This window comes from Pristiophorus japonicus, chromosome 1 (genome assembly GCF_044704955.1).
Source record: "Pristiophorus japonicus isolate sPriJap1 chromosome 1, sPriJap1.hap1, whole genome shotgun sequence".
NCBI classification, from domain to species: Eukaryota; Metazoa; Chordata; class Chondrichthyes; family Pristiophoridae; genus Pristiophorus; species Pristiophorus japonicus.
In genome coordinates, this window is record NC_091977.1 from 432,160,481 (window position 1) to 432,186,544 (window position 26,064).

Here is a 26,064-nt window from a genome sequence, read left to right on the forward strand (position 1 = left end):
GATCGGCAGAGAGGGGGTAGGGAAAACCAACTCCAGCGGTACCCTGCTCCTGACAAAATGCCGAGAGCACACCCTGGTCATCATCAACACTTTGTTCCGCCAGAGGGACAAGTACAAAGCGTCATGGCAAAACCCCTGCTCCAAGCATTGGCACCTGCTCGACTATGTCATCATTCGAGCCAGGGACCTCAAGGACATGCGCATCACCCGCGCCATGACAGGAGCCGCTGACTGCTGCATGGACCACCGCCTAATCCGCTCCGTCATCAACATCAACATCGCCCCAAAGTGACGACGGCAATAGAAGCAGTGCCGCAGAAAAATCAACGCCGGGGCCCAGCTAAGAGAACGTTATACAGCCACGCCTCACTTCTAACCTGGCGACCCTTGATGACCCCAAGATGCAGAGTGCCCACAGCACTTGGTCTGCCCTCCAGGCCACCATAACCTGCGAAGAGACGCTCAGTCACTCAACCAGGAAACACCAGGACTGGTTTGATGAGAATGGCCAGGAGATCCAAGAGCTAATAAATGGCAAGCGCAGGGCATTTCTGAACCTAGAACAACAACCCAAATCGGGAGCAGCAAAGCAGCTTTACAAGGGCTTAAGACCGAGGTCCAACAAAAAAACCATGACCTAAAGAATAGATGGTGAGTGGAGCAAGCACAGGAGATTCAGCAGCTGGCCGACAGCCATGATGTGCGAGGATTCTTCACCGCAGTCAAGTCCATCTGCGGCCCAAGCACCCAAGGCCCACCCCGCTGCTGGCCAAGAATGGGGAGACACTCATCAAGGGCACCAAGGCAGTCAGGATCCACCGGAAGGAGCACTTCGAAGATCTCCTTAATCGAGACTCTGCCTTTGACACGAATGTCCTCGATTCCATCCCGCAGCATGCTACCCGCCACCATCACAGCAAAACCCCAGCCCTGCACGAGATGGAAAAGTCAACTCAAGAGCAACAAGGCATCGGAAGTGGATGGAATCCCCGCTGAGGCACTAAAGTATGGCAGAGAACACTATTGGCACGAATGCATGACCTCATCTCTCTCATTTGGGAGGAGAGCATGCCGGGAGATCTCAGAGATGCAGTAATCATGACCACCTTTATAAAAGGGGACAAGTCCAACTGCGGCAACTCCAAAGGAATCTCCCTGTTGTCAGTCACTGGGAAAGTCATCGCTAGGATCTGCCTCAACCGTCTTCTCCCTGTGGCTGAGGAGCTCCTCCCGGAGTCACAGTGCGGATTCCGTCCACTACAGGGCACAATGGACATGATCTTTACGGCGCGACAACTGCAAGAGAAATGCAGGGAACAGCACCAACCCTTGTACCTTCTTTGACCTTACAAAGGCCTTTGACATTGTGAACCGCGATGGACTATGGAGCGTCCTCCTCCGTTTTGGCTGACCCCAAAAGTTTGTCGCCATCCTCCGCCTGCTCCACGATGGCATACAAGCTGTGATCCTGACCAACAGATCCACCACAGACCCAATCAACGTCCGAACCGGGGTCAAGCAGGGCCAATCCGCTTCTCGATCTTCCTCGCTGCTATGCTCCACCTCACACTCAACAAGCTCCTCGCTGGAGTGGAACTAAACTATAGAACCAGTGGGAATCTGTTTAACCTTCGTCGTCTCCAGGCCAGATCCAAGACCGTCTCATCCTCTGTCGTCGAACTACAGTACGCGGACGACGCTTGCATCTGCGCATATTCAGAGGCTCAACTCCAAGTCAGAGTCAACACCTTCACTGAGGCATATGAAAGCATGGGCCTTACATTAAACATTCGTAAGACAAAGGTACTCCACCAACCTGACCCTGCCACACAGCACTGCCCCCCAGTCATTAAGATCCACAGCGCGGCCCTGGACAATATGGACCACTTTCCATACCTCGGGAGCCTATTATCAGCAAGGGCAGACATCGACGACGAGGTTCAACATCGCCTCCAGTGCGCCAGCCAGCCTTTGGCTGCCTGAGGAAGAGAGCGTTCGAAGATCAGGCCCTCAAATCTGGCACCAAGCTTATGGTCTACAATCTACAGTTTGCCTGTCTTAGTGATTATTTTTAAAATTAACTCGTTCATTGTCTCCTACCTCAACGGGAAGTGAATGGATTCTAGTTTCTGTGGTCCTCTTAGACGCTATTTATTTTTATTTTATGTAAATATGTGATACCCGCCCTCCTGTATGGCTCAGAAACTTGGACCATATACAGTAGACACCTCAAATTGCTGGAGAAATACCACCAACGATGCCTCCGCAAGATCCTGTAAATCCCCTGGGAGGACAGACACACCAATTTCAGTGTTCTCGATCAGGCCAACATCCTCAGCATCGAAGCACTGACCACACTCGACCAGCTCCGTTGGGCGGGTTACATTGTCTGCATGTTGAACACAAGACCCCCAAAGCAAGCGCTCTACTCGGAACTCGTACACGGCAAGCGAGCCCCAGGTGGGCAGAGGAAACATTTCAAGGACACCTTCAAAGCCTCCTTGATAAAATGCAACACCCCACCGACACCTGGGAGTCCCTGGCCAAAGACTGCCCTAAGTGGAGGAAGAACGTCCGGGAAGGCGCTGAGCACCTTGAGTCTCGTCACCGAGAGCATGCAGAAAACAAGCGTAGGCAGCGGAAGGAGCCTACGCCAAACCAGACTCCCCACCCACCCTTTCCTCCAACGACTGTCTCCCACGTGTAACAGAGACTGTAATTGCCAAATTGGACTGTTCAGTCACCTGAGAACTCACTTTTGGAGTGGAAGCAAGTCTTCCTCGATTTCGAGGGGCTGCCTATGAGTGATGACAAATCCTTTCCACCACTCTGCACAGCTGTTCCTCCAACACATATTAACATCAACACCTGAAGTTTAATTTGTCTCCCGTAACATATATTAATCTATTGTACTTTAAAATTTGATCATAGCCAAACCTTCCGAACTCTTTCTAGGATATTCATCCCAAAGGTTTTCTTGCAGACACAACCGGTCAGTGCCTTTAGAACACTGCAACAACTGCTGCAATTTCTTCTCCCCTCAGTCCATTCACATTAATCAAGACCAATGTAATCATGGCTCCAAATAAAGGAAGTTTGCCTGATAATTCCCCCATCATTTAATCTCCGGCTCCTCCGTCCTCTCGTGCTCCTTCCCAACCTTTCAGGCAGCTGTTGCTTTCTCCTGCAGCCTCCGGCTCTTCTTCACCTCTTGTTTGAACCTTCCCTGCCATTTCAGCCTCTTCCTTACATTAGATTTAGGCTGAGGAGCTGCCACTTCTCCCTCCTGCTGCCCCTCACTAATCTTTCCCTTTCCACATGATGCCACCCCAACCCCTACTTCCATGTTGATTCTGACTCCTCGTGCTCTTCTATAATCTCCTGAACACGCTCCCCATCAGATACATAATCTCCCTTCGAGAGTCTCCAATAGTGCCGCTCCCTTCAGCCTCATTTCTACCACTGACCCTTGCTTCCCGCTTCTTCTCTCTCTGGAACAATGGCGCGTCTTCACCTATCTTGCTCCCTTTTGGCTTCTTTGTCTTCCTGCTTCTGTCCTCCTGCCCCTTTAAGGCTCTTGCCTCTTGCAACCCCTCCTTGTCTTGTCCTCTCCTGCTCCCCAAGATGTCCGACTCCCCGTCTTTTTTCAGAGTACTTACACTCACCGTGCCTCCGCTCCCCCGAAGGACACCCGATTCTTTAGGGATTCCGAGCTGTATTATAGCTCCTGCTGCCCTCGGCTGTCCTTGTCCTTTTCCACCATACTTGGTGTGTGTTCCACCATCTCCATCCTGTTCTCTGCTCTGCAATTTTCTGCCTCTTGCGCTCTTTTCTAATTCCGTTCGCTAGCTTTGTCTTGTGCCTGCTCCGCTCCTCCGGACACTCCGCTCACACCTCCTGCTCCTTCTCCCTTCTCCTTGTCACGCAAGGGGCTTCCTTCTGCCTCACACTCACAACAGGTGGGGCCTTTGTGACACACACCACAGCGCTCTGCCTTGCAGCTCCGTGCAAAGTGTCCAGACTCGCCACAGTTATAACAGTATAGGCCTGGACAGCTTCTTACAAGATAGTCGTGTCCAAGAAAATAATAACAAACCTTCACCTGGTTATCATGCAGTACCCGGAAGTACTGACATTGTCTCGAATTTCATGCTGTAGGTTAATGGCTTCACCCCCTCTGGGAACCGCACCTTTACATAATGGGTTCCATCTGCTATCCGCGTTCCTGGATAGTATCTCCTCTTTATTACCAAGCAAATTTTAATGTCCCATGCATTATTAGTGCATTGTCCTCAATATAAACCGGCAGGTTTAAGAATGAGACCACCACCTCTTCAGAATACAGCGGAGATACATCCAAGAACTTATCACTAACCTTCAAGCTGAGTACAAGTCTTTCCACCTCCTCTCAGCTACTGGCCATCACCTCGAATTCAACATTCGGCTTTGGTCGGCAGGCAAAACAGCTTCCCTCACCGCAGTCCTCATGTACCACCTGGATAATATATCCCAAGCTCGTATCTCCTTATCCTCGCACTGAACCACCATTGTGTTTTCTTTTCCAAACCTCCTGGGGTCCCGGCCCCAATCTTTGGGCCTTTTATTCTCCCTTCCCCCAACATTTTCTCACCTGATTAAATCCATCCTGGGAACATTGTCTTCTGAGGGGCCTGGCAGTTAAAACCCTTAAAACCTGAACAAAAAGCTACCCAAAAACCCACCAGCAACGTTTTAAAAACTCAGTTCAACTCCCTGCAGTAATCACAGAGAGTAGGGATAAATGGTTCATTCTCGGGTTGGCAATCAGTAACTAGTGGGCTGCTGCAGAGATCAGTGCTGGGACCCTAACTATTTACAACTGATATTAATGACTTGGAAGAAGGGACTGAGTGTAACGTAGCCAAGTTTGCTGATGATACAAAAGTTGGAGGAAAAGCAATGAGTGAGGAGGACACAAAAAATCTGCATCTGCAAAAGGACATAGACAGGCTAAGTGAGTGGGCAAACATTTGGCAGATGGAGTATAATGTTGGAAAGTGTGAGGTTTTGCACTTTGGCAGAAAAAAAATCAAAGAGCAAGTTATTATTTAAATGGAGAAAAATTGCAAAGTGCCGCAGTACAGTGGGACATGGGGTTATTTGTGCATAAAACACAAAAGGTTAGTATGCAGATACAGCAAGTGATCAGGAAGGCAAATGGAATCTTGGCCTTTATTGCAAAGGGGATGGAGAATAAAAGCAAGGAAGTCTTACCACAGTTATACAGGGTATTGGTGAGGCCACACCTTGAATATGGCATACAGTTTTGGTTTCCATATTTAAGAAAGGATATATCTGCTTTGGAGGCAGTTCAGAGAAAGTTCCCTGGAATCAGTCTGGTGAACCTTCGCTGCACTCCCTCAATAGCAAGAATGTCCTTCCTCAGATTAGGAGACCAAAACTGAACACAATATTCCAGGTGAGCCCTCACTAAGGCCTTGTACGACTGCAGTAAGACCTCCCCGCTTCTCGGCCTTTTGGCTAAGATCTGCATAACTAACCTGACCAGCCACCATGACCTCCGGGTGGTTTCTCCCTGGTCAGGAAGGTATATGCTTACATTTTTGTAAACAGGAGGTGGGTGGGATGGCTTGACCCATCCACCTCCACGGAGGTGTGTGGGGGACCTGACCCATCCACCTCCATGGCACGAACCTGGTATTGCAGTACTTCCAGGAGCGGTGCAGTGGCTCTAGGCCTTTTGGCTAAGAGCATTGGCGCAGAGTGATCCTTGACTGGTGCAGGGTGACCTCTGGCGTTTGTGACTTGACAAAGAATTGGAAACGATTGGCTACGAATTTATAAAAAAAAAAAAAAAGACCTCCCCGCTCCTATACTCAAATCCCCTAGCTATGGAGGCCATCATACCATTTGCCTTCTTCACCGCCTGTGTACCTGCATGCCAACTTTCAATGACTGGTGAACCAAGACACCCAGGTCTCGTTGCACCTCCCCTTTTCATAATCTGCCGCCATTCAGATAATATTCTGCCTTCGAGTTTTTGCCCCAAAAATAGATAACCTCACATTTATTCACATTATACTGCATCTGCTATGCATTTGCCCACTCACCTAACCTGTCCAAGTCACGCTGCAGCCTCTTCACGTCCTCCTCACAGCTCACACCACCACCCAGTTTAGTGTTATCTGCAAACTTGGAGATATTACACTCAATTCCTTCATCTAAATCGTTAATGTATATTGTAAAGAGCTGGGGTCCCAGCACTGAGCCTTGCGGCACTCCACTAGTCACTGCCTGCCATTCTGAAAAGGACCCATTTATCCCGACTCTCTGCTTCCTGTCTGCCAACCAGTTCTCTATCCACGTCAGTACATTATCCCCAATACCATGTGCTTTGATTTTGCACATCAATCTCTTGTGCGGGACCTTGTCAAAAGCCTTTTGAAAGTCTAAATACACCACATCCACTTGTTCTCCCTTGATCACTCTGCTAGTTACATCCTCAAAAAATTCCAGAAGATTTGTCAAGCATGATTTCCCTTTCATAAATCCATGCTGACTTGGACCGATCCTGTCACTGCTTTCCAAATGCGCTGCTATTTCATCCTTAATGATTGATTCCAACATTTTCCCCACTACTGATGTCAGGCTAACCGGTCTATAATTCCCTGTTTTCTCTCTCCCTCCTTTTTTAAAAAGTAGTGTTACATTAGCTAGCCTACAGTCCATAGGAACTGATCCAGAGTCGATAGATTGTTGGAAAATGATTACCAATGCATCCACTATTTCTAGGGCCACTTCCTTAAGTACTCTGGGATGCAGACTATCAGGCCCCGGGGATTTAGCGGCCTTCAATCCCATCAATTTCCCTAACACAATTTCCCGCCTAATAAGGATATCCTTCAGTTCCTCCTTCTCACTAGACCCACTGTCCCCTAGTGCATTCGGAAGGTAATTTGTGTCTTCCTTCGTGAAGACAGAACCGAAGTATTTGTTCAATTGGTCTGCCATTTCTTTGTTCCCCATTATAAATTCACCTGAATCTGACTGCAAGGGACCTACGTTTGTCTTCACTTATCTTTTTCTCTTCACATATTTATAGAAGCTTTTGCATTCAGTTTTTATGTTCCCAGCAAGCTTCCTCTCGTATTCTATTTTGCCCCTCTTAATTAAACCCTTAGTTTTCCTCTGTTGAATTCTAAATTTCTCCCAGTCCTCAGATTTGTTGGTTTTTCTAGCCAATTTATATGCCTCTTCCTTGGTTTTAACACTATCCTTAATTTCCCTTGTTCGCCACGGTTGAGCCACCTTCCCCGTTTTATTTTTACTCTAGACAGGGATGTACAATTGCTGAAGTTGATCAGTGTGATCTTTAAATGTTTGCCATTGCTTATCCACCGTCAACCCTTTAAGTATCCTTTGCCAGTCTATTCGAGCCAATTCATGCCTCATACCGTCGAAGTTACCTTTCCTTAAGTTCAGGACCCTAGTTTCCGAATTAACTGTGTCACTCTCCATCTTAATAAAGAATTCTACCATATTATGGCCACTCTTCCCCAAGGGGCCTCGCACAACAAGATTGCTAATTAGTCCCTTCTCATTACACATCATCCAGTCTAGGATGGCCAACTCTCTAGTTGGTTCCTCGACATATTGGTTTGGAAAACCATCCCTAATACACTCCAGGAAATCCTCCTCCACCGCATTGCTTCCAGTTTGGTTAGCCCAATCAATATGTCGATTAAAGTCGCCCATGATAACTGCTGTACCTTTATTGCACACATCCCTTATTTCTTGTTTGATGCTGTCCCCAACCTCACTACTACTGTTTGGTGGTCTGTACACAACTCCCACTAGGGTTTTCTGCCCTTTGGTATTCTGCAGCTCCACCCATACCGATTCTACATCGTCCAGGTTAATGTCCCTCCTTACGATTGCATTAATTTCCTCTTTAACCAGCAACGCCACCCCGCCTTCTTTTCCTCTCTGCCTATCCTTCCTAAATGTTGAATACCCCTGGATGTTGAGTTCCCAGCCTTGGTCACCCTGGAGCCATGTCTCCGTGATCACGTCACGGAGACATGGATGCCAATCACATCATACTGGTTAACTGCTGTCTGCGCAGTTAATTCATCCACCTTATTCCGAATACTCCTAGCATTGAGGCACAGAGCCTTCAGACTTGTCTTTTTAGCATTTGCTGTAATGTGGCTCCTCTTCTGCTTCCTCTTCTTCTGCTTCCTCCTCTTCTGTGTCTTCCCCTTCCATCTGTGAGCAGATTATCTCCTTTGCTGCCTCTGTTTCATCTTCATGTGCCCCCCAGGACTGTGAGCAATTGTCTTCTCAGAGGCAAAATACTGCAAATACTGGAACTGTGAAATAAAAGCAGAAAATAGTGGAAATACTCAGCAGGTTAGGCAGCATCTCAACCTGAGACATTGCTCTGTTGCTCTCTCCATGGATGCTGCCTGACTTGCTGAGTATTTCCACCATTTTCTGTCCTCTCAGAGGTCTTCCTTTACTATCCAAAGCCTTGAAAACATCCAGCAGCACTCCCTGTACACTTTAACAATGTATTAATTCTATTGCAGCAAGCCACTACTTCAATAAAATATTTTAAAATGTCCAAAAGTTGAAATCCAAACTTAACTGAAAGATGTGTGTGTCTCTTTAAGAAGCATTGACAGCATCTCTGCAGGACTGTTTCGCGCATGTGTTTCTTTACGTACTCACGAACCGACGTTGTTGAGAGCGAAAATGCCCAAATTAGCTGTTGTGGCTTCAAATCAGGTGTTGCATGCCGATTGATGTCACAATCTACTGATTTAAATTTAAGATGCCAGTGCTGTCAATGGCAGCACTATGGCCCTTACCAACATGGCGGGCGCCGTGTCCCATGCTGGAAACAGTCAGTAGCGAGACGGTGCCATTTTTTCTACAAAATCAGCCTTAATGACTGGTGCTGCAACATCAAATTTCTAAGCCAGTGTGTTTCCACTTGTGGGGAAGAACAAAACTGAAAGACATCAATATAAGATTGGCACCATGATTTCAAATAGAGGATTCAGATAAAAGAGTGATGAGAATGTGGAACTCTCTACCACCGGGAGTAGTTGAGGCAAATGGTATGGATGCATTTAAGGGGAAGCTAGATAAGCACATGAAGGAGAAGGGAATAGAGGGTTACGCTGATAAAGTTAGATAAGGAAGGATGGGAGGAGGCTCGATTGGAGCATAAACGCCGGCATGGACTGGTTGGGCCGTATGGCCTGTTTCTGTGTTGTATATCTTATGTAATTCTATGAATTGGCACTCATTTAAAAAAGTGATTTAAGATCTGAAAGCCAAAGAATCAAGAGTAGAAAAGGATAGAAAAGAATCAAAAACATGACTGGAACCTCTTGCTCTTTGACAATTGCAAAAGCTTTACTGGCGCTTGTTTAACATATTTCTCTCTTTAAAACATCTATGTTTTAGATTCCAGTCTCGAGGAATTGACTTTACCCTCGCTGTCTAGATTATTAGCTGATCTCCTTAGTCCTGATGCTCTATGTAACAAACATGTGTGGTATGATATGTGAACCAATTAATGTATTTTAACACATTAATATTATGACTACATGTATTTACTACTATAGGTGAAGCAAAATATTAAGTTATTATTCAGACATGTCATTAAAAGGCTCTTTCAGTTATTTTTCCTGGTCTGCTTTCCAGAAGTTGATAGCCAAACACCATTTTTGCTCTTTCGATGATGAATAACAATCACATTGTTATTTATCTTATGACAAATAGCAGCTTCAGCCACAAACTGCTGGCCATGGCAAACTTATATGATCAAGTTCTTTATTGTTTATGGTTTCTGGTTTGATGTATTCATGCCTTATTTGTTTGTGAGATGAACAAAGATCCATAAAAATATCTATAGAGGAAAATTTAGCAGTGCAATCAATTGTACCTTTTCTGTAGCATGCATTCTGATTACTGAGAAGCTGTACAAATAAATTATACACAAGAACAGTATTTGGGAAAAAAAACTATTTACCAAGTGTATCACATTTTATTATATCCCTGGGCTAAATTCTTGATCATTACTGACTGGAAGCCAGTTGCATGCTAAAGTTTTCACTATTGCTGCTGCAGTATTAAGTCACTTAGGCAATATGCTATTGTCTTAAATGACCGGCATCCATGAGCAGTGAAACTGCTATCAGTTGTTAGGTTCATAAAAGAATCTGAAAGTATTTTTTGTAAATCAAATAAGAACTCTAAACATTAGAATAAATCTATTACACAGAATAAGATATATTCAGTGCATGTATAGAATGTAGCTTTATAGATAACAGGACAGAAAGTAATAAAACAGAAATATTATTTTTAAACAGTTATTACTCAAATGTTGCTATGTCTTTCCAAAAGTATGAAGAGTTGGAGAGACACCCAAGCTTATGGTGAATATAGAAATTCATATCTAATGAACTAGAATACTTCATTATCAATCAGAAACCAGGACCAGGTGGAATGTGCCTAAGAGTACTTAAAAAATTAAAGCTTAGCTGTAGCTGAATGTATCTAAAGGTGTAGTAAAGAAGGACTTGCACTTGTATAGCATCTTTCATTTCCTCAGGACAGCCAAAAGTGCTTTACAGCCAATAAATTACTCTTGAACTCTAGTCATTGCTATGTAGGGAAACACAGCAGCCAAAGTGCACACAACATGGTGCCACAAACAGCAACGAGATAATGATCAATTAATCTTTTTTAATGGTGTTGGTTGGCCAGTACATTAGAACCCACCAGTTCTTCTTCATATAGTAGAACAGGGATCAGGTTCTTGGTTTAATGTCTCATCTAAAAAATGGCACCTGCAATAGTGCAGTACACCCTCAGTACGAGACCAAAGTGCCAGTCAAGATGATGGGCTGGATTTTAGGCTTTTATGTTTTTGGGGTGATAATGGCGGCTGGGTGGGAAAGATAGCAATTGGGAATAGTTTGCACTTTAGTATTTAAGTTTGCGCATCTGGGCCCTGCATTAGGGGGCACAGCACAAAGGGAGGGGTTGTACACCACTCTTGCCACAAGGATGGGAAACTCTCATCCAGGGAGGGAGCACTCCAAGAAACGTCTGGGGGAGGGAAAAAAAACTAAAATAAAACACAAAAACATTCCCAAAACATTGCCCATGCCATCACAACATAAATCGCTAAAAAAATTAAAAGAAAAATCAATCACACTTTCCTTAGGAGTCCATTACAGTGTGCCAGCGCAGCCTTTGGTCACCTGAGGAAGAGAGTGTTTGAAGACCAAGACCTCAAATCTGGCACCAAGCTTATGGTTTACAGGGCAGTAGTGATACCCGCCCTCCTATATGGCTCAGAGAGGTGGACCATAGAGAGTAGACACCTCAAAGCGCTGGAGAAGTACCACCAGCACTGCCTCCGCAAGATCGTGCAACTGCACTGGGAGGATAGACTCACCAACATCAGTGTTCTCGAGCAGGCCAACATCCCCAGCATCGAAGTACTGACCACAGTCGACCAGCTCCGTTGGGTGGGCCATATTGTTCGCATGCCTGACACGAGACTCCCAAAGCAAGTGCTCTACTCGGAACTCCTACACGGCAAGCGAGCCCCAGCTGGGCAGAGGAAACATTTCAAGGACACCCTCAAAACCTCCTTGATAAAGTGCAATATCCCCACTGGCACCTGGGAATCTCTGGACCAAGACCACCCTAAGTGGATAAAGAGCATCCAGGAGGGCGCTGAGAGAATGCAAAACACAAGCGCAGACAGCGAAAGGAGCGTGCGGCAAACCAGACTCCCCACCCATCCTTTCCTTCAACCACCATCTGTCCCACCTGTGACAGAGACTGTAATTCCCATATTGGACTGTACAATCACCTGAGAACTCACTTTTAGAGTGGAAGCAATTCTTCCGCGATTTCGAGGGGCTGCCTATGATTATGATGATTATCTACCTCTTCGCCGACGGGATCGTAGGTGTTCAGTATGGAGAAAGAGTCAGACTGAACACTGTGAGCTCAAAGTAAAGTGTGACCGTAGTCTTTTATTGCAGGTCTCCAGAGTGCCTCTCCAAACTGTGAGGCCTCCTTAAATACCTGTGCTCCCAAGGGATTATGGGATCCCTTGGGACTCCAGGGGATGAGCCCTCTGGTGGCTGTACAGAGTAAATACAAGTTTACATATATAACAACACTCCTCCCTCAAGTAACTATTTACAAGGTGAGTCGACCTGGGGCCCTTCTTGCCCTGGTTGATCGTCGCGGTGTGAAAGCTGGTATTGATGAATCAACTGTTGGGCCCTAGCTGGGCTGCTGTGCAGCTGGCCTTGCTGGGCTGCCTGGTGTGGTGGGTCCTGATGGGCTGCTGTGGATGATGGGTTCTGCTTCGTGGCTAACCGCAGTGCCGGTTGCCACTGGTGTGTATGTTGGGGGAATCAAAGAAGGTAGGGTCCAATGTGGGTTGCTCAGGATAGTCCGTGAATCTGAGTTTGATTTGGTCCAAGTGTTTCCGGAGAATGAGTCCATTTGAAAGTTTGACCTGAAACACCCTGCTCCTCTCTTTGGCCATGACAGTGCCGGGAAGCCACTTGGGACCTTGTCCATAATTCAATACAAATACAGGATCATTGATTTCAATCTCACGTGACACATTTGCGCTCTCATGGTATGTACTTTGTTGAAGCCCCCTACTCTCTACCTGTTCATGTGAACTAACGAGAGCCTTGACTTAAGTGCTCTTTTCATGAGCAGTTCAGCAGGTGGGATCCCAGTGAGCGAGTGGGGTCTCATGCGGTAGCTAAGCAGGACTCAGGATAGGCGAGTCTCCAGTGAGCCTTCCGTTACCCTCTTCATGCCCTGCTTGATAGTTTGCACTGCTCTCTCTGCCTGACCATTAGACGTTGGTTTAAACAGGGCAGATGTGACATGTTTGATCCCGTTGCGGGTCATGAATTCTTTGAACTCAGCACTGGTAAAACATGGCCCGTTGTCGCTCACCAGGACATCGGGTAGGCTGTGTGTGGCAAACATGGCCCGCAGGCTTTCAGTAGTGGCAGCGGACGTGCTAGCCAACATTATATCACATTCAATCCATTTGGAGTACGCATCTACAATCACAAGGAACATTTTACCCAAGAATGGGCCTGCATAGTCGACGTGTACCCTAGACCACGGTTTGGAGGGCCAAGACCATAAACTTAGCGGTGCCTCCCTGGGTGCTTTGCTTAACTGCGAGCATGCATTACATCTGTGCATGCAGGACTCTAAGTCCGCATTGATACCGGGCCACCACACGTGGGATCTGGCTATTGCTTTCATCATTACGATGCCTGGCTGGGTACTGTGGAGGTCACTGATGAAGGTGTCTCTGCCCTTCTTGGGAACCACTACTCGATTGCCCCACAGAAGGCAGTCTGCCTGTATAGACATTTCATCTTTGCGCTGCTGAAAAAGCATTATCTCTTCCTGCATTTCTACTGAGACACTGAACCAGCTCCCATGAAACATACAGTTTTTGACTAGGGACAATAAGGGGCCCTGGCTTGTCCAGGTTTTGATCTGCTGGGCAGTGACGGGTGATTGCTCGGCTGTCATCCCAGTTCCAGTGTATCTTTCCCAGCCAATTCCTGCTGAGCAGCGTGGGATCATCGCCCAGTACCACCCAGAGTGGTAGCTTGTGCACCGCTCCATCGTAGGAGACCTTTACGGTAGCACTGCCGATTACAGGAATCAGTTCCTTTGTGTAAGTTCTTAGTTTTGTGCGAATTGGAGTTAAGACTGGCCTTGAGGCCTTGCTGCACCACAATTTCTCGAAAGTCTTTTTGTCCATGATGGACTGGCTCGCGCCCATGTCCAGCTCCATTGCCACTGGGAGTCCATTTAGTTCAACATTCAGCATTATTGGGGGACAATTTGTGGTGAATGTGTTTACCCCATGTACTTCTGCCTCCTCGGTCTGAGGCTCTGGTTTATCGTGATCCTCCGTGGATCTGTCCTCCTCTGCAACATGGTGGTTTGCAGGTTTAACCGGATTTGCAGCTCGCCTGCACATACATTGGAGGTGACCCATTGTTCCACAGCCCTTTCAAACGTACCCTTTGAATCGTCATGAATGGAAACGATGATCACCCCCGCAGCGCCAACAAGGTGTTAATGGCCTTGCATTCATCACCCTTGATGGTAGACTCTGAGACATCTGCGAATGTGCAGCTGCAGGCATGTGTGACCTGCCCTGTACGTTGCGATTTGAAAACAACATCACTTTGTTCACAGTACCTGTAGCAGCACTCGTGTGCTGAGAGATTTGCTTAGTATTGTCACTAGTGGCAATGAACGCCTGAGCTATCGCTATGGCCTTACTCAAGGTTGGGGTCTCTACAGTCAAAAGTTTGTGAAGTATGGTTTCGTGGCCAATGCAAGTACGAAAAAGTCTCTGAGCATGTGCTTCAAATGTCCTTCAATTCGCAATGTCCTTCAAGGCGTCTTAGTTCGGTGACATAACTCACCACTTCCTGGCCTTCAGACCTTTTGTAGGTGTAGAACCGGTACCTCGCCATCAGAACGCTTTCCTTCGGGTTCAAATGCTCTCGGACCAGTGTGCACAAATCATCGGATGATTTTTCCGTGGGTTTCGCTGGAGTAAGCAGATTTTTCATGAGGTCATACGTTGGTGCCCCACAGACGGTGAGGAGGATCGCCCTTCATTTGGCAGCGTTCTCTTCCCCATCTAGCTCATTGGCTAGGAAGTATTGGTCGAGTCGCTCCACAAAAATTTCCCAATCATTTCCCTCCGAGAATTTCTCCAGGATGCCCACTTTTCTCTGCATCTTTGGGTTCGCTATCTGTATCTCATCGCCAGTTGTTATGTATGGAGAAAGAGTCAGACTGAACACTGTGAGCTCAAAGTAAAGTGTGACCTTAGTCTTTTATTGCAGGTCTTCAGAGTGCCTCTCCAACCTGTGAGGCCTCCTTAAATACCTGTGCTCTCAAGGGATTATGGGATCCCTTGGGACTCCAGGAAATGAGCCCTCTGGTGGCCATATAGAGTAAATACAAGGTTACATATATAACAGTAGGACCACCCTGATTTCCCAGGTGGTCATTGAGAGTACACATCCAGGCGGACGGGCCGGGCAGGAGCTCAAACACTCGCGCTGGTATCACAACCAGGGGCGTTGCACACCGGGCACAGCTCTTCCAGGTGGCGCTGCTCAGCCATAAAACTGGACCGGAGGATCGCTGTGGGGTGCTAAAACACTCACTGCCGCCATTGCCGCCAGGACAAAAACCGGAGCGCAAAAAAACGGAAAATGCAGCCTGATGTGTCCAAGACCGCATTTATCAAAAAGAGTAATAAGCATGAGCATGGGGATTACGGAATTAACATCATTATAAGCTACACGCCAAACTTGAGCACTCCACCCTGAAAAAATAATTAGATCGCATATAGGCCACATCTCCGGTACAAATTGATGTTTCATTTTTAAGGGCTCAATTTTCTCCAAAGCTGTTTTTTGGCGTACTTGATGAATTCCGTCTGTTTTCTGGGGGCCCAACTACGGCAAAAAAAAAATCATCCAAGGTTCCCCGTTTGAATTGTTGATTTGGCGTCGCCAAGCCTGTCCTTTAACTTTGGGGGTGGAGCTTAAGATCGGATTGCCAGGGTAACGAGGGACACACTGCGGGCTGAGGCTGGAAAGTGAAACATACAACACAGTCTGGCCAGCTCACAGCAACCTGCACAAGCACCTTACATATTGCAGGAGCTTACCAGCATTAAATTATTAAAGTGTTTACGCCAAAAGTCTATCTCCCCCTCCCCCACCCCCTCACCCCGCCCGATGCCAATACCGGTACCCGCTACTATCCCTGGCTGAAAGGCCTCTTCCCTCTCTCCCTTCTCTGTTGCTGCCGTCCGAGCCATAGAAGTGCATCTGCTGCGCTGATTCTCTTACCTGCGCCAATTTTGTTAACTTCCCAGAAGGTTTTTCCACAGCGGTCACATACGCCATCCTAAGAAAAATTGGAGTAAATCAGAACTGGCCAAACTTGCTTAAATGGCCAGAATTGGGCGGGTGGCAGGTTACGCCCCTAATGAGGTAAAAAAAAACTAACCTAAAAAAATCATAACTAACTAAGTTACATTGGCACACAATCTTTGGGGAAACTTGGATATTTAAATTTAGGTCCAAAAAAGTGGCGCGCACCAAAAAAACAGTGCAAATAACTGGGGAAAATTGAGCCCATAAAATGTGTTTGTATGTGAATCAATGAAGTATAAGAATTCAAATTTAATGTTCCCATAGGCGGAAGGGTCGAGAACCAGAGGACACAGGTTTAAGATGATTGGCAGAAGAACCAAAGGTGACATGAGGAAAAACTTTTTTGCACAGCGAGTAGATCTGAAATGCACTGCCTGAAAGGGTGGTGGAGGCAGATTTAATCGTGGCTTTCAAAAGGGAATTGGTTAAGTACCTGAAGGAAAAAAAATTTGCAGGGCTACGGGGAAAGGGTGGGGGAGTGGGACTAGCTCAAGCGCTCTTACAGAGAGTGGCATGAGTTCAACGGGCTGAATGGCCTTCTTCTGTGCTGTAATCATTCTATAATTATATGATTCTAAATATTTGAGCCTATTACAAAGAAAGAAATTAGAGACGTTCTAACAGAAGTGTAGACAATAATTCCAGGCTACATGCTATATCAAAGTTGATTCCTCAGTCCTAACAAATCTCTAAAAACTTGAATATATATAGCACCTTATAGAAAAATGTTGCAAAGCGCTTCATAGATGCAGAACTGGACAAAAATAAATGCTGTGACAAAGATGGAGATATTAAAAGGAGTGAACAGAAGCTTAGGCAAAGAGGTGGGTTTTGAGCAGATGGAGAAGTGAAGGACTTTAGGGAGGAAATTCCAGAGCATGGGCCCTCGACAGCTGATGGCAAAGCAGCTAATGGTGGAGTGAATAGAGGGGAAAAAGACACAAAAGGCCAGAGTCAAAGATGGCCAGGACTCTTATCTTTGAGGTGTTGTTCCAGTTGGCCCAAACCTGTCACATTTTGTCGGTTCGAGAGTTATTAGTAATGCACAAGGGAATCTTGGTGGGATCCTCACCATCAAGAGGGAACCCGCCAGTGCAAAGATTACAATCCCGATAGCACTTCAGCAGCAGGAGAGATGCTGAAGGCTCTTAAAAGGGAAGAAATGAATAAAAGGATTGAATCGATGTTCCACTAAAGGTTTCTCCAACAGCTAAGTTTTGAGGGTTAAATGGAAAGAGATAGCTGCATGGCCCCCTCCCTTCATGAGGACAACTCGGGATATTACTATCGCTTCCTCAGGCCTATTCCCACCTTCCTCATAGTGGCAGTGGGAAGTGGTGGTAACGCTGGTGGATGGGAAGGAAATCCTTTAGGACAAGGGCCCAGCTGCCGCATTGCATTTGAATGCACCAAGCAAGGAAGGAGAGGTCAGACAATAAAAAGAACCATTAAAGAAAATATGAAGTGATTATTTGCATAGCGTTTTGGACTCCCTCGGTGTACCAAATGGGTGCATGTACGCACTCGATCCGGTCACACATTTGCAGTACCCAACAGTGCGGCAGCTGTGGCCTGCACTGCCACGCTTTCTTCATCTGTGCAGAGAAAGTCAGGGGATCGGATGGGGGGTGGGGCGGGGGGGGGAAGAGGAGAGGGGATTGAGGGGGTGGGGGAGTGAAGAGAGGGGATAGAAAGTGGACAAGGAGGAGAGGGGAGCAAAAGTGAGGAAGAGAGGGTATCAAAGGGTGGAGGAGGGGATCAAAAGGGGGGAAGAGAGGGGATCCAAGGGAGTACAGAGGAGAGGGGATCCAATTGGGGGATAAAGGAGAGCAGATCAAAGTGGGGCAAGGGGATCGATGAGCGGGGGAAAGGAGCTCCGAGAGAGAGGAGCCCGGAGAGAGACGAGCTTGGTGGGGGGAACGGTCAGGAACTTGGGGCGGGGGAAGGTCAGGAACTCGGGGAGAGAAGGTCAGGAACCTGTTGCTGGAACCCTCCCCGAGATGTCTGCGTTCCTCTAATTCTGCCCTCTTGTGCATCCCTGATTATAATCGTTCAACCATTGGTGGTCGTGCCTTCTGTTGCCTCAGCCCCAAGCTCTGAAGCGTCCTGCCTAAATATCTTCGCCTCTCAATCTCTCTTTCCTCCTTCAAGACGCTCCTTAAAACCTAGCTCTTTGACCAAGCTTTTGGTCACCTGTGCTAATTTCTATTCATGCGACTTGGTGTCAAATTTTTAAAATCTCATAATACTCCTGTGAAGCGCCTTGGGATGTTTCGCTACGTTAAAGGTGCTATATAAATACAAATTATTGTTGTTATTGCATGGAAGCATGCGCGAACAGTGGGGAAGGGGGAAGACCGTGATCCAGGTCTAAAGGAGAGGGGGATGAAAGCAAGAACATGTGAAGACAGATCACATTCTCCCACCCTCTGTTAGGACTAGATCATGTTCTTCCACACTCACCCCCTTTACACCAGCACTACATTCTCCCTCTCCCCCCCGCCCCCCCCCCCACCAGTCTGCAGCGGTTCAAGAAGGCAGTTCACAACCACCCTCTTAAGGGCAGATAGGCATAGGCATAAATAAATGAATTAAAAAAAATGAGAGTAAATTCTGTGCAGTGTTCCCTGCAACCTGTGTGGCCGTGCTGCACTCCAGGAACCCCGTGCAACCGACTTGCTGGCTCTTCAATGCAAAACCGCGCATGCGCGGTATTTGGAATGGCCCGCTCAGCGCGAAACAAAATTAGAGGGAACATTGATTCTGTGTTGGTCCTATAACTTGCAAAACATTATATTTATGTGTTATTTGACGGATTTGATTATTCTAATGTTCTCCTGGCCAGCCTCCCATCTTCCACCCTCAATGAACTTGAGCTCATCCAAAACTCTGCAGCATGAATCCTAACACGCAGCAAGTCCCATTCACTTATCACCCCTGTACTCGTTGAACTACAGTGGCTCATGGTCCACCAGCAACGTTCCAATTTAGTTGCGCAGCTGTCTGGAGATCCCATGCAGGCCACTTACCAAGTTTTGAATGGGAGATTTTGCGCATGTGCAAAATTTTGAATGGGCCCCACAGCCCATTAAAAGGACCACGGGCCTAAAAAGATTATTGTCCACCAACACCTTGATTTAAATATTCTCATCCTCATGTTAAAATCTCTCCCTGTCCTCACCCCTTCTTATCTGAACTGGGCAGTGTAAAGTCCTTACACAATACCGCAAATACACACGAGGCACATTCTATGGACAAGGTCACTCCATGACCTGCACCTTTATTCACACGACCAAGAAGTGATAACCTTGCGTGGGAACTCCCTTTATATACCTGGATGACCAGGTGAGGAGTGTCTCCCACAAGTTCACCCCGTGTGGTCAAGGTATACATTTCTTACGTATATCGAGTATTGCAGTGTTGTTACATAAAGGTTACATACATGACATCACCTCCCCCTCAACATCTTATTGGGATCAGAGGTTAAGTCTCTCGGGTGATCTGCGCTCTCTCGTGGAGCGCCGCAGTTGGGGCTCTGGTTGTTGAGCCTTGGTATCCATGTCTGTCACCTGTGGTGATTCCGGCCTGTCCGGGCTGACCGCAGGGTCTGTGCATGCTGCTGAATGTTCTTGTTGCTCGTTCACTGGCGGTGGTGTGAATACCATCGCATGATCTTCCTCAGGTTCCTCAGTGTCCATGCTGAATCTTTTTTTTACTTGGTCCAGATGCTTGTGGCATATCTGCCCATTGTTAAGTTTAACCACTATAACCCGATTCCAGTTTTTGTCTATGACAATACCCTCAAGCCATTTAGGCCCCAAAGCGTGATTGAGAACAAATACGGGGTCATCAATTTCTATACATCTCCCCCTTGAATTTTGGTCATGGTACTTGTTTTGAGACTGGCGCTTGCCCTCAACAATGTCGGACAGGACTGGATGAATGAGGGACAGCCGAGTTTTAAGTGTTCATTTCATGAGTAGCTCCGCGGACGGGACCCCCGTGAGCGAGTGCGGTCGGGACCTATAGGCTAGCAGGAGGCGCGATAGGTGACATTGAAGGGAGGGTCTTGTTTTATGATTTGGACCGCACGTTCTGCCTGGCCATTGGAGGCCGGCTTGAACGGTGCTGTCCTGACATGGTTAATGCCATTACCCGACATGAACTCCCGGAATTCGTAGCTTGTGAAACATGGACCATTATCGCTTACAAGGATGTCTGGCAAGCCGTGGGTCGCAAAGACCTCGCGCAGACTCTCCACAGTGGTGGATGTCGTGCACGAATTCAAAATGATGCACTCGATCCATTTCGCGTACGCATCAACCATAATGAGAAACATTTTTCCCATGAACGGGCCCGCGTAGTCTTCGTGAATATGTGACCATGGCCTGGTGGGCCAGGGCCACGGGCTGAGCGGGGCCTCCCTGAGGGCATTACCTAGCTGGGCACATGTCATGCACCTGCGAACACACACAGTGTTCCAGGTCTGAATCAATTCCCGGCCACCACACATGTGACCGGGCAATAGCCTTCATCAGCATGATGCCTGGGTGCTTGCTGTGAGTTCTCTGATGAATGCTTCCCTACCCCTCTGGGGCATGACTACCCGGCTGCCCCATAGTAGGCAGTCGGCTTGGATGGAGAGCTCATCCATCTGTCTGTGAAATGGTCTGACCTCCTCAGGGCATGCTCCGTGTGCGGGCGCCCAATCCCCAGTCAGGACACATTTCTTAATCAAGGATAGGAGGGGATCTCTGTTGGTCCAGATTTTGATCTGGCGGGCTGTGATGGGGGAGCCTACACTGTCAAAGGCATCGACAGCCATGACCATCTCAGCGCTTTGCTCCGCTGCCCCCTCGGTGGTGGCCAGTGGAAGCCTGCTGAGCGCATCAGCGCAGTTTTCGGTGCCGGGCTGGTGCCGGATGGTGTAGTCATATGCAGCGAACATGAGAGCCCATCGCTGTATGCGAGCTGACGCATTGGCATTGACAGCCTTGCTGTCCGACAGCAGGGATGTTAACGGCTTGTGATCCGTTTCTAATTCGAACCTCCTGCCAAAAAGGTACTGATGCATCTTTTTCACCCCATAGACACATGCGAGTGCTTCCTTCTCAACCATTCCATATCCCCGTTCAGCTTGAAAGAGCGATCTGGAGGCATAAGCCACAGGTTGTACTTGGCCCTCAGCATTACCCTGCTGCAGCATGCACCCAACCCCATAGGACGATGCGTCACACGTCAGAACCAATTTCTTACGGGGGTCGTACAGGGTCAACAACTTATTTGAACAAAGTAGGTTCCGCGCCCGGTTGAAAACCCGTTCCTGACAGTCCCCCCAAAACCAATTGCAACCCTTATGCAGGAGCACGTGTAGCGGCTCCAACAATGTGCTTAAGTCGGCAGAAAGTTCCCGAAATAGTTCAAGAGTCCCAGAAATGAACGCAACTCGGATGTGTTGCAGGGCCTGGGCGCTCGTCGAATCGCCTCCGTTTTGGATTCGGTAGGCTGAATCCCATCTGCAGCAACCCTCCTGCCCAGGAACTCAACCTCAGGAGCCAAAAACACACATTTAGACTTCTTGAGTCGCAGGCCTATCCGGTCCAGTCGGCGTAGCACCTCCTCCAGGTTGTGGAGGTGTTCCTCGGTGTCACGACAGATGATGAGGATGTCGTCCTGAAATACAATTTTTCAGGGAATGGATTTGAGCAGGCTTTCCACGTTTCTTTGAAAAATCGCGACCACTGATCGAATGCCAAACGGACACCTGTTGTACCAAACAGTCCCTTGTGCGTGGTGATGGTGGTCAGTAGTTTAGATTCATCGGCCAGTTCTTGGGTCATGTAGGCTGAAGTGAGGTCCAACTTGGTGAACAGCTTGCCACCTGCCAGCTTGGCAAAAAGGTCCTCCGCTCTCGGGAGAGGGTATTGGTCTTGTAGGGACACCCGGTTGATAGTGGCCTTGTAGTCGCCACAGATCCTGACCGAGCCATCGCTTTTAGGATGGGAACGATGGGGTTCGCCCAGTCACTGAATTCAACGGGTGAGATGATGCCCTCTCTCAGCAACTCGCTTTCAATTTTCTCCCGCATCACATACGGCACAACTCTGGCTTTGTGGTGCACTGGTCTGGCGTCCGGGGTGATGCGTATCACTACTTTGGTACTTTTGAACGTCCCGACATCAGGTTGAAATAATGATTCAAATTGCTGTAGGACCTGTGAGCATGAACTTCGCTCCACAGATGACATGGCGTGCACATCCCCCCATTTTCAGTTCATCTCAGCTAACCAGCTCCTCCCCAACAGTGCGGGACCATTGCCTGAGACAATCCAGAGCGGCAGCCGATTCACCAATCCATTGTGTGTGACCGCCAACATTGCACTGCCTAGCAATGGAATGATTTCTTTGGTGTACATCCGTAATTGCGTCTCAATGCGTTCTAGTTTGGGTCTGCTGGCTTTGAGTGGCCACAGCTTTTTGAATTGTTGAACACTCATGAGTGACTGGTTGGCCCCCGTGTCCAGCTCCATGCATACAGGGATGCCATTTAATAGGACTTTCATCATCATGGGTGGCGTTTTGGTATATGAGCTGTGATTGTTTGCCACATGAACCCACTGAACTTCAGCATCCATTGACTTGCCCCAAGCGTCATCCTGCCTCACAGATCCCTCATCTGGTTCATCCGCCTCGTATATTAGCCTGGTTACAGGCTTTCTGCACATTCTGGCTAAATGGCCACTGAGATTACAATTTCTGCAGATGAACTATTGAAACCTGCAAGTCCTGGCAGCATGTCTGCCCCCACACCTCCAGCACGAACTGAGATTCCCATTGTTGTGAACAAAAGAGCTGTTACAAGGCATTTCTCGCTGATTGTCCCTTTGACTGCTCTTGAGCATCCTGTTAGTGGGTGTCAATGGCCTCATCCCGGGCCGCATTGTCCACTGGGGGGGCATAAATGTCTGTTTAGCCTGCCATTGTCTCTGTTGGAGACTTACTCTTGGAGGGCAGGAAAAAGAGTGGGAGAGCGATAGTGATAGGGGATTCGATTGTAAGGGGAATAGATAGGCGTTTCTGTGGCCGCAACCGAGACGCCAGGATGGTATGTTGCCTCCCTGGTGCAAGGGTCAAGGATGTCTTGGAGCGTGTGCAGGACATTCTGAAAAGGGAGGGCGAACAGCCAGTTGTCGTGGTGCACATTGGTACCAACGATATAGGTAAAAAAAGGGATGAGGTTCTACGAGACGACTTTAAGGAGCTAGGAGCTAAATTAAAACATAGGACCTCAAAATCTAGGGATTGCTACCAGTGCCACGTGCTAGTCAGAGTAGGAATTGCAGGATAGCTCAGATGAATACGTGGCTTGAGCAGTGGTGCAGTAGGGAGGGATTCAAATTTCTGGGGCATTGGAACCAGTTCTGGGGGAGGTGGGACCAGTACAAACCGGATGGTCTGCACCTGGGTAGGACCAGAACCAATGTCCCTGGGGGAGTGTTTGCTACTGCTGTTGGGGAGGAGTTAAACTAATATGGCAGGGGGATGGGAACCAATGCAGGGAGACAGAAGGAAACAAAAAGGAGACAAAAGCAAAAGACAGAAAGGAGATGAGTAAAAGTGGAGGGCAGAGAAACCCAAGGCAAAAAACAAAAAGGGCCACTGAATATAAAGGGGCTGCAGGAGCGGTCAAAACTAAAAATCATGGTTTAAAAACTAGGATTAAAACACTACCTAAACGCACGCAGCATTTGAAATAAATGAGTTGACGGCACAAATCATTATAAATGGGTATGATTTGGTGGCCATTACAGAAACATGGTTGCAGGGTGGCCAAGACTGGGAATTAAACATCCAGGGGTATCTGACAATTCGGAAAGATATACAAGAAGGGAAAGGTGGTGGGGTAGCTCTGTTAATAAAGGATGATATCAGGGCAGTTGTGAGAGACGATATTGGCTCGAATGAACAAAATGTTGAATCATTGTGGGTGGAGATTAGAGATAGTAAGGGGAAAAAGTCACTGGTGGGCGTAGTTTATAGGCCCCCAAATAATAACTTCACGGTGGGGCGGGCAATAATCAAGGGAATAATGGAGGCATGTGAAAAAGGAATGGCAGTAGTCATGGGGGATTTTAACCTACATATTGATAGGTCAAATCAAATCGCACGGGGTAGCCTGGAGGACGAATTCATAGAATGCATACGGGATTGTTTCTTAGAACAGTATGTTACAGAACCTACAAGGGAGCAAGCTATCTTAGATCTGGTCCTGTGTAATGAGACTGGAAAAATAAACGATCTCCTTGTAAAAGATCCTCTCGGAATGAGTGATCACATTCTGGTTGAATTTGTAATACAGATTGAGGGTGAGGAAGTAGTGTCTCAAACGAGCGTACTCTGCTTAAACAAAGGGGACTATGGTGGGATGAGGGCAGAATTGGCTATAGTAGACTGGAAACACAGGCTAAACGGTGGCACAATTGAGGAACAGTGGAGGACTTTTAAGGAGCTCTTTCATAGTGCGCAACAAAAATATATTCCAGTGAAAAAGAAGGGCGGTAAGAGAAGGGATAACCAGCCGTGGATAACCAAGGAAATAAAGGAGAGTATCAAATTAAAGACCAATGTGTATAAGGTGGCCAAGGTTAGTAGGAAACTAGAAGATTGGGAAAATTTTAAACAACAGCAAAGAATGACTAAAAAAGCAATAAAGAAAGGAAAGAAAGATTACGAAGGTAAACTTGCGCAAAACATAAAAACAGATAGTAAAAGCTTTTACAGATATATAAAATGGAAAAGAGTGACTGAAGTAAATGTTGGTCCCTTAGAAGATGAGAAGGGGGATTTAATAATGGGAAATGTGGAAATGGCTGAGACCTTAAACAATTATTTTGCTTCGGTCTTCACAGTGGAAGACACAAAAACCATGCCAAAAATTGCTGGTCACAGGAATGTGGGAAGGGAGGACCTTGAGACAATCACTATCACTAGCGGGGTAGTGCTGGACAGGCTAATGGGACTCAAGGTAGACAAGTCCCCTGGTCCTGATGAAATGCATCCCAGGGTATTAAAAGAGATGGCGGAAGTTATAGCAGATGCATTTGTTATAATCTACCAAAATTCTCTGGACTCTGGGGAGGTACCAGCGGATTGGAAAGCAGCTAATGTAACGCCTCTGTTTAAAAAAGGGGGCAGACAAAAGGCAGGTAACTATAGGCCAGTTAGTTTAACATCTGCAGTGGGAAAAATGCTTGAAACTATCATTAAGGAAGAAATAGCGGGACATCTAGATAGGAATAGTGCAATCAAGCAGACGCAGCATGGATTCATGAAGGGGAAATCATGTTTAACTAATTTACTGGAATTCTTTGAGGATATAACGAGCATGGTGAATAGAGATGTACCGATGGATGTGGTCTATTTAGATTTCCAAAAGGCATTCGATAAGGTGCCACACAAAAGGTTACTGCAGAAGATAGAGGTACGCGGAGTCAGAGGAAATGTATTAGCATGGATAGAGAATTGGCTGGCTAACAGAAAGCAGAGAGTCGGGATAAATGGGTCCTTTTCGGGGTGGAAATTGGTGGTTAGTGGTGTGCCACAGGGATCGATGCTGGGACCACAACTGTTTACAATATACATAGATGACCTGGAAGAGGGGACAGAGTGTAGTGTAACAAAATTTGCAGATGACACAAAGATTAGTGGGAAAACGGGTTGTGTGGAGGACACAGAGAGGCTGCAAAGAGATTTGGATAGGTTAAGCGAATGGGCTAAGGTTTGGCAGATGGAGTACAATGTCGGAAAGTGTGAGGTCATCCACCTTGGGGAAAAAAAACAGTAAAAGGGAATATTATTTGAATTGGGAGAAATTACAACATGCTGAGGAGCAGAGGGACCTGGGGGTCCTTGTGCATGAATCCCAAATAGTTAGTTTGCAGGTACAGCAGGTAATCAGGAAGGAGAATGGAATGTTGGCCTTCATTGCGAGAGGGATGGAG

At 47.2% G+C, this 26,064-nt stretch overlaps 1 protein-coding gene and 1 pseudogene across 6 annotated transcripts in view; both read left to right on the top strand.

Annotated features, from left to right (window-relative positions):
- Positions 1–26,064, top strand: part of LOC139275532 (coiled-coil domain-containing protein 178) — an 846,828-nt gene that overhangs the window by 542,274 nt on the left and 278,490 nt on the right. The window lies entirely within an intron of this gene.
- LOC139279840 (U2 spliceosomal RNA) lies at positions 5,501–5,731 on the top strand (annotated as a pseudogene).